Raw genomic sequence first — 6,709 nt, 5'->3', positions numbered from 1 at the left:
AATGATGGCTGTGTTCCCTTCTGATCCTCCAATCTCCCTAGGATCTCTCCCCATCCCTGTTGCTCCCCTCACTGTGGGTGAGCCCTTCTGTGTATGGAAACCCCTCTCATCCCCCAGTCTCCCCTCAGCAGTGCTAGTCCCATCCTGGCTCCACTTCTTCTTCCCCCTCCCTCCCCCCACGTCCTGCTCAGTTGCTCAGGGGTTCCTCCTTTCCTCTTAGGTGTCCATAGTTCCCCATCTGTGCCTGGTAGGCATCCTAGTTGTGAGGAGATATGACCTCTGTGTCCTCCTACTTCACCATCTTAACTCTGTCCCTCAGTTAGCCATTTTAAATATAGCAGTGTATACACGTCAATCCCAAACTCCCTAACTATCCCTTACCCCCTGGTAACCGTAAGTTCATTCTCTAAGTCTCTGAGTCTGTTTCTGTTTTGTAAATACATCCTTTGTATCTTTTCTTTTCAGATTCCACATATAAGCAATATCACATGACATTTCTCTTTCTCTGTCTGACTTACTTCAGTCAGTATGACAATCTCTAGGTCTGTCCATGTTACTGCAAATGACATTATTTCATTCTTTTTAATGGCCAAGTAATAGTCCATTGTATATATGTACCACATCTTCTTTATCCATTCCTCTGTCAATGGACATTTAGGTTGCTTCCATGTCTTGGTTATTGTAAACTCTACCACAATGAACATTGGGGTGCATGAATCCTTTTGGACCATGTTTTTCTCCAGATATATGCCCAGGAGTGGTATTGCAGGATCATATGGTAGCTCTATTTTTTGCTTTTTAAGGAACCTCCATACTGTTCTTCATAGTGGCTATACCAATTTACATTCCCACCAACAGTGTAGGATGCTTCCCTTTTATCCACACCCTCTCCAGCATTCACTGTTTATGGATTTTTTTGATGATAGCCATTTTAACTGGCATGAGGTAATATCTCATTGTAGTTTTGATTTGCATTTCTCTAATAATTAGCAGTTCTCTAATAATTATCTTTTCATGTGCCTCTTGGCCATCTGTATGTCTTCTTTGAAGAAATGTCTATTTAGGTCTTCTGCCCATTTTTTTATTGGGTTGTTTGTTTTGATGATATTAAGCCAGAAATGCCACAGATTTTTATATATTATACTTGTATCTTTCTACCTTGTTGAATTAATTTATTAGTTGTAATAGTTTTTGTGAGGAGACTTTAGTGTTCACTCTATAGAGTATCATGTCATCTGCAAACAGTGACAGTTTTGCCTCTTCCTTTCCAATTTGGATACACTTTATTTCTTTTTCTTGTCTGATTGCTGTGGCTAGGACTTTCAATACTGTGTTGAATAGAAGTGATGAGAGTGGGCATTCTTGTCTCGTTCCTGAATTTAGTGGGAAGATTTTCACCTTTTCACTTTTGAGCATTATGTTGGCTGTGGGTTTGTCATAAATGGCTTTTATTATGTTGAGATATGTTTTCTCTATACCCACTTTGGTGAAAGTTTTTATCATGAATGGATGGTGAATTTTGTCAAATGCTTTTTCTTCATGTATTGAGATGGTCATGTGGTTTTGTCTTTCCTTTTGTTAATTTGGTGTATCACACTGATTGATTTTTATACGTTGAACCATACTTGAGACCCTGGAATGAGTCTAACTTGATCATGGTGTATGATCCTTTTTATGTATTGTTGGATTCGGTTTGCTAATATTTTTTTGAGGATTTTTGCATCTATATTCATCAAAGATATTGGCCTGTAATTTCCTTTTTTGTAGTGTCTTTGTATGGTTTTGGTATCAGGGTGATGGTGGCTTCATAAAATGAATTTGGGAGTGAACTGTCTTCTTCAACCTTTTAGAATAGTTTGAGAAAGATAGGTATAAGTTCTTCTTTGTATGTTTGGTAGAATTCCCCAGTGAAGCTGTTCAGTCCTGGACTTTTGTTTGCAGGGAGTTTTTTTTTTTTTTCTTATTACAGGTTCTATTTTACTTCTAGTGATTTGTCTGTTCAGATTATCTGTTTCTTCTTGATTCAACTTTGATTGGCTGTATATTTCTATAAACTTGTCCATTTTTTTCTATGTTGTCCAATTTGTTGGCATATAACTGTTCATAATATTCTCTTATGACTTTCTGTACTTCTGTGGTTTTGGTTGTATACTTCCCTTCCCAACCTTTCATCTAAACTCCCTTCCCTATTTCCCCTCTCCAAATGCCTGTGTCAAAGAGTAGCATTTTTTGAAAGTATTAGAGAATAGAATATAGGAAAAGAGAGAACATGAATTATTTTTATGAGACAAGGATAACCTTGACAGAGCACCCAAACAAGGATAGTACAAGAAACTTGCAAGCAGATTTCATTTATGAAAAAATGCCTGTAAAAATCTTAAATATTAGCTAACTGAATCCAACAGTGTATTTTTAAAATGTGATATAATGTAATGGAACTTAGTAATGTAAAAAAAAATTATTGAAATTAGTCACGTTAATGGACTATGGTAGATATTTTGGATAGTTCGCTCAACCTCAATTTCTCTCTTTATGTATTTGTAGAGGATGGAAAGCTGTAAAAACTATATTTCCCAGACTCCTTTGCAGCTAGGTTTCTGGTTATGAGTTAGGTTCTACCAATAGAATATACCCAAATGAGATTTACAAGGTGAAAGTGAGATAGATGCCATTTAGCTGTAGTTCTGGTCTGTTGCTGCTAGAAAGCAAGTTTTGTAAATGTGCAGCCCTCTGAAAAAGCATTCCAGTGTCTGTTACCCTGTGGGTAAAGAAACAATAGTCATGGCAATGTTTCTGCATCTGAATTTATAGTTGGTAATCTCTAGTTTGCTGTCTTAGACACTCGTTCTTTGCCTTGTTGATTGCAAGAGACCTCTGTGGCAGCAGCTTCTTAAAGCATAGATGCTGTGGTAGTTGTGGTAGTTGTCCTCTAGTGTATCACTTCAGACTTATTCTGGCAGTAGTCCCAGATTGCTTATTCAAGAAGCCACTCCTTTAACTCTCCAAAGATTTTGTAAGCACCTAATTCCCTGTATTAAATTCCTTCCTGCTTGAAATAAATTTCTTCCTGCTTGCAATATCTAGTCTTCTTTCTCCTATCTGGAGCAAACCCAGATTGATAGAGTATTTGGTATCCGTAATGGATGATGCTATAAGCAAAATTACTCAAATGTGCAGCATCTGCATTTGTTTAGTAGATGGAAAGGAAACAACTGCATGCTGGAAATTTAATTATTTTCATATACTGTGGAAAGACATTTGGTAAAATTGTTGTCTCTGTTATCTTGGAAGTAAAATTATGTACTATTAGAACCTGGAGCTCTAGATGAATAAGTTACAAAATACTAGGGTATAGTATGTATTCCTTGATGCTTACAGCAAGATATTACAAGAAAGAAGTCTCTTCAGACAAGAATTGGCCAATTTTCAAGCATAGATGAAAAACAATTCAGTTCTCTTAAGGGAGATCCTCCCTACCTGTGGACTACAATCTAGGATGACTCATACCTAGCAGGGTTGGAAAACTCCAACTACTTATATTCCACCAAACATGAGTACTTGGCTCCAGATTTTTCTCAAGCTTCTTCCATTAATACTTCTCTTCCACAAAATGGCAGTTAGAACAACTGCAAAGATTAGATTAAGGGTGAAGTCTTCCCACCCAAGCCTGTTATTAACTTAGTTGGACTCAAAATAACTGCCTTTAAATGAGGAAGAGATAGATCTTGCCCAGACCCCCCCCCCAAAAAAAAGTAAATAAGTTAGTCTCAAAAAAACAACTTACACTGATTATTAGCATGTAGAACTGTCTGGAAGTATATCAGAAACCTACTGAATATTTTAGGAAATTGTGTTGCCAAAGAAACAATAATCCTAGTTTATAGAAACCAATTATTATGTCTGGGTGTGGATATCTTTGAGTTTATCCTAAACTGGAGTTTGTTTAGTTTCTCTGAGGTGCTGATTAATGTTTTTCACCAAATTTAGGAAATCTTTGGCCAAAATTTCTTCAAGTATTTTTTTCTGCTCCTTTCTCTCTCTCCTTGCCTTCTTGGACTACACTTATGCATTATGCATTATACATATATAACAGTATGCATATGAGAATGCATAATTGAGATTATCCAGTCTAAGGAACAGAAAGAAAAAAGAATGAACAAAAATGAACAGAGTTTCAGAGACATGTGGAATACTATCAGGCATATCAACATATGCATAATTGAAGTCCCACAAGAAAAAGCAAGAGAAAAAGAGCATAAGGAATATTTGAAGAAATAATGCCCCAACTCATCCCAAACTTGATGAAAAACATTAATCTACACAGCAGAATAGATTTCTGGTAGAATAAACTCAAAGAGATCTACACCCAGACACTTCAAAATCAAACTGTTGAAAGACAAAGAGAATCTTGAAAGCAGCAAGGGAGATGTAACTCATCAGGTTAAAGTATCATAAATAAGATAAATAGCTAATTTCTAATCAGAAATCATGGAAGCCAGAAGTCATGAGGCAACATATTCAAAGCACTCAAAAAAAAAAAGACTGTCAAACAAAAATTCTATAGCCTGTGAAACGATTCTTCAAAATTGAAGGAGAGGGCTTCCCTGGTGGCGCAGTGGTTGAGAATCTCTCTGCTGATGCAGGGGACATGGGTTCATGCCCTGGCCTGGGAAGATCCCACATGCCGCGGAGTGGCTGAGCCCATGAGCCATGGCCGCTGAGCCTGCGCGTCCGGAGCCTGTGCTCCACAACGGGAGAGGCCACCACTATGAGAGGCCCGCATACCACACACACACAAAAAAAAATTGAAGGAGAACTTAAGACACTCCCAGATAAACAAAAACTGAGAGAATTCATCACTAGTAGACCTGTACTACAAGCAATACTAAAAGGAGTCCTTCCAGCTAAAAACTACACTGTGATACCATTTCTCACCTACCAGATTCGCCAAACCTCACAAGCTTTTTGACACACTGTATTGGTGAGGCTTTGAGGAAAGAAGCACTTTCATACATTGCTGATGAGAATGAAAAATAATGCATTCTCTACAGAGGTGAATATGGCAATATCTAACAAGTTACATATATGTATATCTTCTATAATTTGACCAGCAAACCCATCTGTAAAAATATACTCTTAAAATACATCTCCAAAGATATGAAAATACATATGCCCTAGGCTATTTATTGCTCCATTATTTGTAATTACAGAATACTGAAAAATCTTAAATGCTTATATATAGGAGGTTGGTTAAATAAATTATAGTATATTCACACAATAGAGTATCAGGAAGATCTGTTTAAACTGAAAGGCAAAGATTTTCAGGATGTACTATAAAGTGAGAAAAAGCAAACTGTAAGAAGAGCAAATATAATATGCTATCTTTTATGAAAGAAATAAGGGGAAATGAGAGAATATATATATATATCTTCTGATTTGTACCCAAAAAAAGTAGCATAGGAAAAACAAACAACCAATTTAATTGACAATGTAACAAATGTAATGTAATGGGACAAGCTGACATCATCATTATATGACTAAAATGAATAACCTGAATTTAATTGTGAGGAAACATAAAAAATACTTAAGGATATTCTGCAAAACAACTAGCCTATACTATTCAAAAATATCAATATCATGAAAGACAAAGAAAATTTGAAAGACCGTTCTATATTAAAGGAGACTAAATGGACATAGCAACAAAATGCCATGTGTAATCCTGGACTGGATCCTGAATCATAGGGAAAATGCAAAATGACATTGCTGAAATAACTGCCAAAAATTGAATATGGACACTACATTAGATAATACTAATGTATCAGTGTAAAATTTCCCCAATTTTGCTATTGTAATTGGATATATAATCATATATTTTCTCGTTCTTAGGAGAAACACACAAAAGTATTTAGGGGCATTATGTTTATAACTCCCACCCTCGAAAGACTCAAGAAATTAAATATATACAAATACATATGTATTTATGATCTAGCAATTCCACTTTGGGCATATAACCAAAAGAATTGAAAGCAGGGTCTTGAAGAGTTATTTGTACACCCATGTTCATAGTATTGTTATTCACATTAGCTACAATGTGGAAGCAATCCAAGTGTCTATCAATTGATAAATGGATAAACAAAATGTGGTACATACATACAGTAGAATATTAATCAGCCTTAAAAAGTAAAAAATTTCTGAAATTTGCTACAACATGGATGAATCTTGAGAACATCATGCTAATTGAAATGTTAGTCACAGAAAGATAAACATGTTATGATTATACTTATATGAGATGCTTAGAGTAGTGAAAATTACAGACAGAAGGAATGGTGGTTTCCAGGTGCTGGGAGGAGAGTAGAATGGGGAGTTATTGTTTAATAGGTATAGTGTTTCAATCTTACAAGATGAAAAGAGCTATGGAGATGGGGAGCTCCCCATCTCCATAGCTCCATCTCCATAGCATGTGATGGTTGCACAACATTATGAATTATTTAATACCCCTGAACTATACACCTAAAAATGGTTAAGATTGGTAAATTTTATGTCAAGTGCATTTTACCACAACAGAAAATTGAGAAATGCATATATGTGTGTATGTAGAGAGGGTGAAAGAAAAGAGTGATAATTTAAAAACTAGCAAAACAGTAAAATTTAGTGAATTTGATGGAAAGATATACAAAACTTTGTACTATTCTTGCTACTCTTTTTTAGG

Source organism: Kogia breviceps, chromosome 1 (assembly GCF_026419965.1).
Source record: "Kogia breviceps isolate mKogBre1 chromosome 1, mKogBre1 haplotype 1, whole genome shotgun sequence".
NCBI classification, from domain to species: domain Eukaryota; kingdom Metazoa; phylum Chordata; class Mammalia; order Artiodactyla; family Physeteridae; genus Kogia; species Kogia breviceps.
Note: the sequence above shows the minus strand (reverse complement) of the source record.